Source organism: Apteryx rowi, unplaced genomic scaffold (assembly GCF_003343035.1).
Source record: "Apteryx rowi isolate R43461 unplaced genomic scaffold, aptRow1 scaffold_193, whole genome shotgun sequence".
Classification (NCBI taxonomy): Eukaryota; Metazoa; Chordata; class Aves; order Apterygiformes; family Apterygidae; genus Apteryx; species Apteryx rowi.
The window spans coordinates 945,050-959,009 of NW_020448230.1; the positions used below are offsets into that span (position 1 = coordinate 945,050).

The following is a 13,960-nucleotide window of genomic DNA, read 5'->3' on the forward strand; positions in this document are numbered from 1 at the left end:
GCAAAATTAATCATAAACTCCCTGCTTGGAAGTCCCAGCGCTGCTTTCCTGAAGTGTACCTGCAGTCTGCTCAGAAACGCTGCCAACAGCTCAACTTCTGTTTTCATTAATGGCCCAGCCTGCGAGGACAAACCGTCACAAAAACAACCGATGAACTTTATTCTTCARCTCCTGCTTCTGTAATCTGTTAGCTAAACCTTTATATACACTTCGTGACATCCACATGATAATAATGCTCATAGGCACTTATCTAAACCTCACGCTTTACAACCYTTCTTCTCACAATTAACACATAGCTTATAAAGAAAAACAGATGTTGGGGGCCAAAGAAAGAACAACCAAGAATTGCTTTCAGATTAACAAAGCCTGATCCTCTTGCTCCAATAAACTTATTAGCACTGATTCACTAAAGATGTGATAATGTCCTGTGCTGCAACACTGTCCAAATACATGGTTTTTGTTAGAGAGAATTAAAATAAAAGGTAAAGAGACCAAAGGATGTGAAGTTCGCGAAAAGCGCTCACCCGCCAGCCCTGCAGCAGGAGTTGTGTGCTGGGTCCCGCTTGGGGACATCTCCGGTCTGGTCCCTGTCCTGGCCCTCCTCACACAAACCCTTTCCCGTGCCTCAGCTTCAGTGTCCCCCTCTGTAAAATGACTCTCTGCCAAGGCAAGCTGCTTTTCAACTGCAAGCAGAAGCCTCCACGCGTTGCCACTTATCCACAGCACGGACACAGGGGGCCAGCACGCGGAGCCGGCGTGGCCCCCGTGCCTCACCTCTGCACTCTCCAGGGAAGAAGCAACGTAGTCCTCATGCCAACAGCCTCTGCAGTGGCTTTACTCCTCCTTTGCGACAAGGATCTCTTGCCTCTAGGCACTGGCCAAGAGCTCTGGCTCCAGGAGTTCACAAAATGGCAGAAGCCTCTGAGCACAACTGGTGCCCAGCAAACCGCTGGATTTGAACGGGGAGGCCTCCCGCCCGTGAGGGAGCCACTGGGTCTCCCTTAAGAGACTGGCCCCTGAATCCCGACCACTGTTGCTTTGTGCACAATTTTTCAGTGATTTCAATTGAATTGCTCATTTAAAAAATAAATGCACTGCATTCCGCTATTTTATTTAATTCCTCCTATTTAGTGCTCCTCTTCCAATGGACTAAATTGAATTGATCATACAAATATCCCAGCAAAATAACAAAGAAACCAAGCAGGATTAAACATCTCCAGAATAGAATGTATTTTCATAACATCTGCAAAACTTATTTAATAACAAAACACAAAGGAATAAAATAAATGTGATTAAAACCAGAGATAACAACCAACACACATTTTATTGCCGTGTTTTCACTTCTTATTTCTTTTTAACAAGGATAAAAATTAACTTGTGCAACCTCAGCCAGGAAGTGACTGGATCTTTGAACTCTGCCATCTGGCTAGTGGAATCTGTATTTTCGCCGCCTTGGGTTACAGGTTAATCCTGCCAATTTTGATTATTTGTAGAGGTAGCTGGGCTCTCACAAGCTTTTATAGTCTCTGTCACAGAGAAGATTGCTGCAGAGCAAAACAAATGCACAAAATACTCAGGCCAGCGTGGTGAGGACATTGAGGAGGGAGGAAAGAAAAAAAAAGAACAAGGCGCTTCTGGCTAGTCTAAAATTATCCTTTTTATTACAAGAGAAGATGTTACAACATGTGCTGGAGGATTTGCCTCACACTGCAAGTCAGCACAGACAGGAAGGCTGAGCCCTCCCTGCTCAGGGTGGAAATCGAGCTCGAGCATGCCCGGCAGACGGAGGCACCACGTGATGACAACAGAATCCATTCCCATCTGCGGATTTGTTCCTGGCCCCTCCCCGGGCACTTTTCCATCTAGTCTTGCAAGCAGCTGGATCAATTTACTCTAGCCTACGGTGCACTGCACAGGCACAGACTGAAATTATTACTCATGGAAATCCCCTCTGTTTCAGTCCTTTGAACAAGGAATCAGGTAGCTTTCAAGCTCCTGACAATTAATAGCCTTTGGCTGAGGGAGAACAGTGCAAACATGCTGGAAGCTATGGGTTTCAAAACAGCTTGCTTAGTTTCTAGTAAATTAAAGGGAGTGGGTGGTTGAGGTACACAGTAATATCATCCAGTAGAGTGTGGTCTTTATTGACGTCAGCAGGACATTTTTTTCTCTCTTTCTCTCTGTCTGTCTCTGTCTCTGAAAGAGGCACATGGAGGTTAACTTTGTGACAGAGGTATGTCTCATACAGTTTAGAGAACCTCCAGGTTTCCATCAACAAAGCCAGGGCACAGACACTACCATACTGTAAATCAGCAATACAAAAATATAAGCAAGTCATTTCACAGGAGGAAAAAATCTGCTGGAAACAAAAATCACGAGGACTTAGTGTACATGTTTCTCTTCATGTTGCATGATTAACAGTTCTGACTAAGACAACACTCTTCCAGTGGCTACGAACACATCCTCATCTCAGATTTTGCTTGAAATAGCATATTTGACCATGACCCCTCTCCACAACTACTGTGCCCATCCCAGCATAGCTCTGTGGTGCCTGTGACTGTGTTTTCTCAGTTTCACAGAATCTGTTATTTTCTCTGAGGCCTCCATACTGTAGGCTAGATTCATTTTACAATAGCTCTACATGGAAAATATACCAAGAAGTTCAGCAGAAAAGTTTGTTATGCTTATAGCAGGCTTTTCAAAATGTGATCTCTCTGTATGAGCATGTGCAGGTGTGCACCTGCAACTTCTTCATACACTATTATCTGTATACTAAATAAAAAACAGTTGGACAGCAAATAGAACAATGCACAATACCAAACAAAAGTGTTGTAGGTAGGAAAATGGACCCATCCCAGGCCCAAAGATATCACATTCCAAACAAAATGCAACCTTACAGTGCCCACACTTTCTATGCAAAAAAATATAAAACACAGAATATTCAGGCCAAAGTATTTTTAGAGTTGCAAAAGATAAAGGGGACTTTTTTATAACAAAAATGTGTGCTGAAGCTGCTATGCCAGGTTCTGACTCAACAGAGACACATGCATACTTCTCAAATTGGAAGATTTTTCCAGTAATCTAGTGGACTGAATGAGCTCATCTTGACCCACTGTGCAAGTTTTCTTAATACTCATTCTGAGCAAGAGAACAGTCTCGATTGGTGTTTGCACTCACTTGACTTTTTCCCTCACTCCAAGCCTTTCTTCCCTTCATGAAATACCCTTTCCAATAGGCTTTTCTTAGTAAAAGGAGCAATTTTTTCCTCAGTGTGGCCACAGGAGTTGAGTAAATACCTTTGAACTATTAAAAATGAGATGTGTTAATGAAACAATATTGCAGGCATTGTCAAGTCCTAGGATCACCAAGACAAGCAAGGGAAAAGAGGACTGTCCAAGGAAAACTAAGATACACGGTCATTTCACAAAACACCACAAAGGAAGACAGCAGATCAATATACAGAAGGATGAGGGAAATGTGTGAAAGTGGAAGATCATGACTGACTACAAGTAAATTTTATGATCTCTGACTTTGGCACATTTCTCTTGTTCTTCCATATCCTCATCTACTAATCTGCTTATGGTCATCTATGCAACTTAGTGGCACTCTGCCTTCTATTTTGATGGACATTTTATATTGCTTTTTTAAACTAAACTATGAAACTGAAATTTGAGGGTATGGATTCTGCTATAAAGGTTGAAGAGAAAGTCTTGAACCAAGGCATATTTGGCAGGAGTAGCCATGATTCCCTTGGGGCCACCGTTACTGACTGGGCTTTGCTGTAAACACTGCACCTCCTTGTGCTCCTGCCTTCGGGGAACTAGTYACAGGTCATCACAGATGAATGTTGCGCAGTATTACTGTTTTCTGCAAAGGTCCCTTTTCTGCTGAGGTACCTTTGACAACATTGCCTTTCACTGTTCATTTTCAGCTTTTACCAGCACATTTAGGGAAAAAAAATTGCAGAAACTGAGATCTACCCATAATTATGAATCAGCACAGTAGTGCCAGCAGGTTAATAGAGCCCGTATCTCCAAGTTGCCACTCCTGAGTTTTAGCCACCAACCTATGTTCCCTTCTTCCTGCCAAAGGAAAGTCCCTATTGCTTTACACAGAAAGCAAAGAAAATTACCCTGTGGACTTGGAAAGAAAAGGAGCATTTGTGAATACATAACTCTGCTAAGCAGTACTTTCATTTAAACAAAAACATGCTTCCATTTTCCTATAAAATAGGCACAGCCCAGACTGTAGCCTGCTTTCTTCTACTATCTCTGCAAAGTGTATGAATGGCAAACCAGAGCCCTGTCTACACTGTTTAAGGTATTCTAATTGAACATCTTTTTAAAAACTCAGCTGTGGCTGTAATGGTCTGCAGTGTGATTTGCCCAGCCACAGTAGAGAGGCTGAAAGGAAATCCACAGGGGTTCTCCAGTTCTCTTTTACAGCTATGTTTGGAAATATGGTCAGGTCCTGGCCACACTCTGTAAAGCTATCTTCAGACAGCGTTTGGCCACCACACTATGTGAAAGCAGAGCTCAAGCTCAGGTTTTAAGTTCCAAGTAAGGAGGCCCTAAAGATGAGAAAAATAGCCCAGCTTGCTCAGTTTGGGCTGAAGTTGCCAACATACAGTGGTTTTGTGACATAGACTCAGATGAAAGCTGCCAACTCATTTTGTGCTGGCCACCAAGCAGTCACCAGCTGGTCATGGGTCTGAGTCATCAGCAATCTGGGCAAGATTGGACTGCTTACCTGCTGGCGAGGAACTGCGTCGTTGGTAGGAACGAGAGCAATGGCTCCTTCACCACCTGGCTAAACGAGAGTGAAAATGTTACACGTCCCATGAGCCAGGCCACTTGAAAATGTCTTTTGTGATTGCCCCAACTAACTACAGTGAGATGCAARTAGAATGGCAGAGGCAGAGGGCTGCATACCTCAACATGTAATCAAGATGTCCCTTTAGAGAAGTCACTGAATTATTATCGTTGCTCTCCTTCTTTACAAAGTCTTCAAAGAGCTTTCCAAGATGGTATTTTTGTGACCAAATAAAGGTCAGAGTTCCTGCTATGATAAATCAGAGCTGGTTAGAGGGCAGGTTCAGCTGACAGAGTCATCTGATCTGTGCAGCTGTGCACAAACCCTGAATTAGTTCCCTTCTTGTACCTCTTTCAGGCTAGGYGTGAAGCTCAGACATCTGTTAGTTCCTGAATTACAGAGTGCATGCAATAACGGACGTACCCTGCTCTAGTATGCTTGTGTTTATTATTTTCCAAGTTTTGCATTGACTACACACCAACTGCACCACAACTTCCGGTCACTGAATCTTCTATATGCAGCTGTGTTTGCTGCTAAAACGAATGGTGACTTCATAAATATGTGGCTTCCCTATCAAAAAATTATAAAAATAGAGAAGGAAGAAATATGCATTTCCATCTTTTCTGTCTTGCCAAATCCTTCCCTTGAAGGACTTTGCATAGTTCTGATAAGTAATATCATACCTGTAACAAGCACAGCATGCACAAACAGTAATACTGGGCACTGGGCAGGTCTCCAAGCTGTACTACAAACTCAGGCATCTCCATGTTCTGCAAGTCACATGCAGCACGGAGGTTAAATAGCAACTGGAAAACTTCACAGCGGTTTACAGGATGGCGCAAAACTTTGTTCTGTCAATTGAATGCACAGGTTGTACATAAGGAGGGACAAAATTAAATGCTCTGGCCTACCACTCTACTCACTGCTAGTAGAAATGCTCTGGGATCTTTAATAACCTTGAGAAGCAAGATCACATCAACCAGGCAGAAAACCTGTGGTTCTAGCAGTTCTCTGGAGCTCAATTTAAATTCTGACTCAGCAAAAAAAGAACCACCCCTGTGGCACCAGCGCCGTTTCCTACAGCGCCTTCTGGACATCATGTCGAGCAATGACATAAATAGCAGTGAGGTGTGTTTTTTCACTTGTACTGTAATGTCAGTTTGAATCCTGTTACACTTCCCCCCTGCCCCTACTCCCATCCATCTTTGCCTGGCCTCTGCGGGGCTGTTTGCACTTCCCTGTGAGAAAGCTGTTGCCCTTTTCAAAGGCACTGAATCATCATGTGTAACGGCCGTCTGCCTCRCAGGAAACCGCAGGGTGCCAGACCTCGAGCAAGCAGCTTGGCATGGTGGCGTTTCTCTCCAGACCGTAAGATGCCACCCTGGGGCAGGCGGCAGGCAGGGTCCCTCCCAGCAGTGCCCAGGACCCCAGGGACAGGGCCGTGGCGAGCCGTGTGCCCTGACCTCACTACTGCCGTCCCAAGAATGAGCCTTTAATCCCCTCCGCTGCGGTCTCTCACGGGCAACACCGAGCTGTACCACTTTGACCTTTTCACAGAGATGCGCCTGGACACTTCGGCTCTCCCCTCTTTATAGCCTCAGCTATGAGAGAGAGCTGGGCTGACCAGCTCATCAAAATAGACTCCACTTTAAAGGTCAGAGAGGCACAGTGTGCTACTGTCTTTCAGAGGGCTGCCAGATATGAAAACTCAGCTATCRTCTTCCCATGACAATGACTGCAATTACTACTTGAGAATGGTACAAATGTAATCCTATTAATATAACAATTTTGAGATTGTAATGCTGTGGTCCCAGATGCCGCTCTGAAAGGCACACAGAATATTCTGTGCAGTCTCCTCTCCAAAGCACACTAAGAAGGATCCACATGAGAAGCTGACTTTTAAGGCTGACTGCCTCTCAAAGCTAATTATTCCTGCATTCATAGGGCCAAATTCTTATGTTCCTAGCAAGCCAGTTGGGTCTGGCTGAAAGAAAGAGTAAAAAATCCTAGAGACTCAGAAGTTGTAAAGACAGCAAAAAACAAAACTTAAAGCATGTGAGCACCTCTCCCAACCATACACAAACTGCTTCCATATTTTACGAGTTTTGAAAAGCATGCATATAAGCTTTGTAAAGCAGCAAATCTGACCCTAAAGTCATCCAAAACCCAAGATCAAATACTCTTGATTATTTGACACATAGGTGACATCATTCTCCGAAAGGTTTCTTCACCTATGTTAACCAAAAGGTAAGTATTTTTAAAGCACAACAGAAGCCCTGAAAACTTGCTCTGTGTGTGAGGAAACACAATGCAAAATGGAGATCCCCACAATCCCCTTAGTATAAGTGAGAAGCAAAACACCCTCAGTTTTCTGTACTTAAGGGTTAGAATAACCCTGTCTGAACCACAGACAAAATCTCCACAGCCTGTGATGTATTAGYTTTCAGAAAAAAAAATCTATTCCTTGGCCTCTGTGCCCCTTCTCTGTCCTCCAGCTCTCCTCTTTCCTAAGGGACCCACAGCCCCTTGTATCCTGTCTGGAAACTGCAGGCATGGGATTGGTACAAGACTGGAGGGTTTTTTTACTGTTGCCTAAGAATTTCTGCAGTTTAAGGACTGAAAGATCCTTCTGATCTCCATCACATCCCCATTGGATACAGAAATATTACGATCCTCCATTTATAGCAGAGGAATGAAGACAAAGACCCTAAAGGCTCACTTGGGGACAATCGCAGTGGCTCCCATCCCAGCTACCTGCCTTGCCCCTATACTGTGGGCTTCTGCCATACTGCTACATGTAGTTCACACATTGATGTGTCCAAGTAACCTCGTACCAGTTTCAGCTTACCATAATGTCCCAGAAGGCTGGACTGTGGGTACTAACAAGAGAGCCCAGGTTTGCTCACTTATCTCAATTGTAGGCACAAGGGCTAAGTTTACGACAGCAAGACATGCAGCTGAATAGGAGCAGACCTAGGGCAAAGCACTGAGGGGCTGAGGATGTGACATCCACACAACACACATTTTGGAGGATTGCTTTGGACTTGCTGTAGCCTTGTCCTATGGACTGAACACCCATAGGAGCTGGGAAGCATAAGGTGTGATCCTCGAGAGCATTGTGCAGTTCAGTTTCCTCCAAAATAAACCCAGTTTATGCACTCTGAGGCTACCCACAAGGTGAACCAAAGCAGAGTCAGTGGGAACAATCAGGAGGTTTGCTCCAAAGAGCATTCCCAGCCTGAACCGAGATGATAGCATGGGTGCACCCAACCTCRTTCTTCTGCCCTGGGCACAGAACCAGAAGACAAGTGGCAAGCACTAGGCAGAGCCCCGGGCACCACTGCTGACCAGCTGCTCTTTAGCTTTTATGGCAGGCCCAGCTGGATCCAAGCTCTCTGACACATGACGCAAGCACAGAGGGCACTGGCTGTGAAGAGGAAGGAGAAGGGAATGTGGATATAGCAGATATATCCACAAGCACCACAGGCAGAAAAGGGTGCTTGGCTAGTGGCAGAAGCCAAGCAACACCTGGTCAGTATATGGTGCTTTGAAATAAGACTAACCATCTTCCCTCCTCCTCTGCTGGAATGAACAGCCCCGGATGTCACGGATGGAGGCTGACAATGGCACGATATGTTCAAGATAATGCACTTGCCAGTGTTGCAGAGGAAGATGGATATAAATGCAGAGGGACAGTCTCTGCCTGTGTAGACTGTGATCCCAAGCAACAGGACAGGGTTTTTCCCTACCAGCCCGTCGCCACCTCCATTCCCAGCTCACACTGCATTCCTGCAGGCCTCAGCAATGGAGGAGGAAGGTGTGCCTCAAGCCATAGCGCTCACTGCACAACAGTGTGACTAACTCACTTCCTTCAGCACACAGCTATGGGATGAGACAGTGTGGCAGGCAGATGCACTTGAGCCCTATCCTCCACAAGGAGCAGCTAGTTGTGCAGGCTAGCGTGCAGTCTGAGCAACTCTAGAAACAAGCTACTATAAGAAGGATATGAAACCTTGTCATTATGAAAGCTGGAGATGACGGCACATGCTAAGGCAGGGGGTTCTGGTGTGATTGCACTGCCAGCATAAAATGCAGCTTGCTGCGTGCTCCTCCAGGACGGGAAGGGTCTAGGTGCCCAGCTTGCCTGCTCTGCTGCACCTTCAGGGAGAGCTCTCCGGGGTATCACCAGCCACTGGAAGACTCCAGACATGTTTCCCATTATCCAGCAAGCCAGGGCACCTAAGCAACTCAGCCAGACCCTTCTCACAGTGCCTGGCACCCTACCACACTGCTGCAGGTTAACCCCTTTGGGCTTGGGGTTTGGACACCTCCTTGTAGTTGTGCATTGTGGTTTACTTTAAGGAGGTACCAGTATTCTGGTCTAAAGCATTGCTGTAGCTGCAGAAACAGATTCCCTGAGGCTAGACAACTACATTAAAATCATTTTCAAGTGAGGCTCAGATAAAAACAACAAAAGTGTTAATTTACAAAACCCAAAATAGATAGCAGTTACAGAAGTTTAGAAGATATGCCCATAGAGAGGATGACACACACTGGCATTTGAAGGACCAGACTGTTAGACACAAAAGGGTTTTCTTTTCCACTGCACAACTCTCTGCCTGCTTAAACCTGGCATCTGCTTAGTGACCCCCAGTAATGCCTGAATAGGGCAGTTGCAAAGAAAACCATGTTGGACTAAAAYAGTGGAGGAAATATTGGTCAGTCAAGGGGTAGCTGCATTATAAACATTTAAGAAAATGCATCACAGCAATGGAATGAAGACAAAAAGAGTTAATGCTTGTTTTTAGAGATCTATAGAACTTAACTAGTCATATCTTTGGCTTTATAGGAAAAAAGAAAGACAGGAAGATAAGGCAATCACTTGTGGTAAGACATATGCTGTAAAATAAGGAAGATGCCAGGCAGTACTAGTTTTGAGTTTCATGAATAAAGCAGGGCCATTTTCAACAGCCAGATGCCCATTAAATGTTATTTTTGGACACTACTTCAGAATTGACTTGGAGGGAAGTGTGACATTTCTGAGTCACCTCCACCACTTCCTGCAACACCTGGAGCTTACTTTAAGGGCTCTCATTTAGATACTGAGAATTTGCTCACTGTTCAGGGTGAAAATAACACAATTTACTTTCATTTTTTTTCTCCAAAGCTCTGCTGAAAGTATGATCTGTGATGCAACAACCTCCAGTATAGATGCAGTCCCCATATGCAGTTCATACAGCATGATGAAAGAGCAATTTAAAAGTAATCAGTCATCTGTTACTTCTCCCAGGAGGTAATCAGCAACATGTAACTGCTTTCTGCTTGGATCCAGTAATCAGTGATAAGACAATTTCTTTTTCAAAGACGCCTGAACACCCCATTCTGTATCCTGAACACTGATCAAGCATTTCACTGTTTCTTCTGACTGCACAGTAAGCTGTGGCCTCCTCAACCTCAAACACAGTGGCTGCGGCATAAACTGAAATCATTTTGAAGGAAAGCTCTGAATCTCTGCCTTTGTGAAGGATCCACTGATCTCATTTAGGTCTTTAGTGTCTYGACTTGCTCGTGTCAGATCAATTCAGGAAGCCAGAATGCATAGCCCCGAAATGCAAACAAATTAAATGAAGAGGAATTCAAAAGAAAAGCTAATTCTAGTTAAAAAAAATACATAAATATTTCTTCAGCTTCATATTTAGTTTATTTTTACAAATTTCCTCTGTTTTTAAATATTTAAATATTCCCCTTTCTGGAGATGTAAAATTCTGATGAATTCATATTATATGAAACCATTTAGGCTCTAAACCTTGTTTTGATATTTAGTGTATTAATAAGGTAAGGACAGATTTTCCACCTTGGTATTGTAGAAATTGCACAACATTTCATATCCAATGCAAAAACATTTGCAATGTTTCTTTCAAAAGCCAAAGCTGGATAAAGAACATTTTGGTGCTATGAAGATACAATTTTTTATTAAAAGCAGTTACGGTTGCAAAGCATCAGCCACTTAAACCCAAATGTCTTCATAAGCAGGGCATCGAATAAAACAGCTACTGGGAAAGGATATGACAAGGGAAGGTTTCGTCTGTGTAAAAAAAAAAAAAAAAAGCAAAAAAGAGTCATATCCTAACTTTTGGTGAATGGCTGAGAGCTTTTCCTATCATGTAGAAATGTTAAAGGTGAAAGAGGAACAGGCTTTTTTTCTGTCAGAAATATCTCCTTGTGAATCACTCTGGTCTGTGAAAGAAGTATATGAGGAAGCAATCTGGACTGCAGAGTTCTTCACGCTCCCAGCTGAACAACAGCAGCGGTGTCTGCGCAGCCAGACAAGTGCTCAGCAGAAGCCAAGGTGGTGTCCCAGCACACTGGCCGGCCAGCCTCTTACGTGCCCGCACCGCATCAGTCCCTGGCTCAGCTCCTGAGGCCTGCCCGAAGAAGCTGGAGGGCCCTCCATCGGCAACACTGCAGGGATAGCCGGGAGCCAGGCATAAACTCCAGCTGAGGCAGGAACTGACAGCCGCGAGGAGGGAAGGAACAGGCTCTTAAACTCACTGTTAGCTGGAAATAATTGTATGAGTGTGTTTAAGGGCAGAGTCAAGAGTCAAACCACACTGATTTTGCACCAGGGCAGAGTTTCACATGGGCAGTTACATCGGAGGGGCAGTTTCACAAGCTATTCCTTGCCGCATCTCAGCTGGGGGCTGCCTCCTTCCAGGTGGAGGCTCACGCTAACAGTGTGCTTGGGGGACACAGTGGCAAGGGGTCAGGGAACTCAGCCAGCCTCRGGCTTGGACACAAGCCCCCACCAAGCAACACATATGAACAGAGGTGCCAAAATAATCCACACATCTCTGCTGAACATGCACATGATGCTCGGTCTGGTCAGTGCAATGACAGAGCCCATAAAGCAGATGAAGGATCTCACACACCTTTTCCAAGTTAACCCACTCCTTGATAGTCTGCCCCAGGATCTGGATCCCATCCATGGGAAGTTGCCCACAATAACAGAATTGCAGTAGGACACACTGGGGCCAGCTGACCAAAGGGCCTTTGTGCATCTTCATTTTTTATATCAAAGTGCTTTTGGATCTAACTGATGTGCTTTTGAAGAAGCCAAGACATGGGAAATCAGCCAGCTAACCATCCTCTAAGCAAAGAGTCCAAGGGGAAACTGGACAAGGGAAATCCCTCTTTAGAAAGGACTGGTCAGATTGTGGGGGYGCAAAGTCTTACGGATAACAGGTGAAGCTTATCCACAGAAATGCTAGGAAAGGATGAAAACGTTCCTTTCCTACAAAACAGATCATTTTCTCAGGGGCAATTCCCATTTAGAGCTGGGTGGGATTTAAAGTGCAAAACTATCTGAATAGGGCTGCAAAACCATGTTGATCAGTCCATGCATTTTGATCATGAAACCCATGTGAAACTGTAGAGACGAAGCTCTGCAGTATGGTAATGTGGTGAGAAAGCAGTGTTCACTGAATGAAGACCAAACCTACTGCTGCTTTGTAAGAAACTTTGTAAGAGCTCCAGTTGCTCTGGTGCTTTGGGCAGATTCTAAATTTAAGGGGAGAGTTTATTTGTTTTAAATTTGTTTTTCATTTCTTTTCTCTGGGATATTGACTAAAAGGCACAGAAAAATGTAATGTGGAAAACAAATTGCCTATTTAAAAAATAACAAACTTATCGCTGCATGAAGCCTCCAGGGGCTTGGAGGTTTAATACAGGTGTAGAGCTGGACAGTCAGCTCTGAAAAATGAGGCTGGGCAGAATAAAATRAAATGATCCTCTTTCCAGCTGGACTTATTTTACAGCCTGTCAGCCCATACTAAATGGAAGAGAGGAAAAACCAGTTATGATGTGTACCCAAGCTGAGATTTTCTGATCAAACCTCTTTTTCCCTTTCTACCAGTAAACTTGGGAGTTTGTTTTCTTCAACCAGCCTTTGAAAATCCTATGCAGGCTGAAGCTAGTCATGAAATAAAACAGGGGGAGCTGTTCTGGAAGATCATGCTGCCTTCCTTGTGGCACTCATCAGAAGAAGAGGCATGCAGCATTTCTACTGGAAGATGAGATTAACCATCTAGGAGATGCAAACACAAAAGAAGAGAAATAGGGTCTATAGAGAAGCTTCCATTTGAATATCCATTCAGCCCCTAGCTCAGCACCTGCCGGGCCTAGCAGGCAGTCTGCTTAGTACCTGAAGGTGGCATGGGAATGGCTGGGTACTTAAGGCAGGTACCTCCCATGCAAGGAAGGCAGCAAGATCCTGCACACCATGATGTTCTTTATAAAATTACAAAAAAAACCCAGTAATTTATAGTAAATCCTTCCTGATTAAAGACTATAAAGCTCTGCAGTTAATCAAGCTGATTAAATGACTCAAATTTGTTAAGAACAGTTTTATCAAAACATTTACATTTCTGCTGAGCAGAGATTCATGTGACTTTGAATTGCAAAGTACACAGGTTGCCATGAGAGGACTAAAAAGAGGACTGGGAACATTAACTATGTGAAAAATCAACCCTCTTACCCCCGCCTCTCCCAGCGCTCATTTAAACAAAGGAACTCCCGGCCCATTAATTTCATTATCCTGCCAGGTATCTTCTGCTTTCTGGAAACAGAGACRTCACTTACCCACAGTGAAAGGTTTTCCTGACATGTGGTTCCAAAGGTGGAGACTTTATCTCCTGCCTCAGAAAACAACCCCAGGCCAAAGTGGTGCAAAAGGTCCCAGAACAGCAGAACCCCTTGCCTAATCCATGGTGTCTCCCCAAGGCATGTCAATCASGTAAAATGATGGGCTGATCTCTCAGGTCTGAGAGCAAAGAAACACTTCTCAAAGGGCACATGATGCAAACATATTCATAGCTGTCTAGAAGATTAAAGTAATTCAGCAAGAGATTTGTTCCTTTTGTATAAATCTGCTCAGCTTCAGTCATCACAGTTAGGTCCAATAAAGAACTTAGACCTCTAAGTTCTAAATTTAGATACTCAAACCTCCTCTTTAGCTGTCACCTAACCCTGGAGATGCATACCACTGAGGTGCACTTAAATTAAAATTCCTCCAACATCTTACATCCTTCAGAACACCTCCATCAATGACAGAGCTGAGCAGGTTGGTGGCAAAGCCTCAGTATACCCGTGC

The 13,960-nt window shown here is 44.2% G+C and overlaps 1 protein-coding gene across 2 annotated transcripts in view; it reads right to left on the minus strand.

Annotated features, from left to right (window-relative positions):
* Positions 1–1,206: 1,206 nt before the first annotated feature.
* TOMM20 (translocase of outer mitochondrial membrane 20) overlaps positions 1,207–13,960 on the minus strand; it is a 63,221-nt gene continuing 50,467 nt past the window's right edge. Inside the window, exon 10 of one of the 2 annotated variants that reach the window (XR_003253001.1) lies at positions 1,207–2,196. The gene's annotated coding sequence lies outside the window, so the exon portion shown is untranslated. Of the gene's footprint in view, positions 2,197–10,903; positions 11,371–13,960 lie in introns of those variants that run through there. The other variant, XR_003253002.1, reaches the window with a different exon arrangement.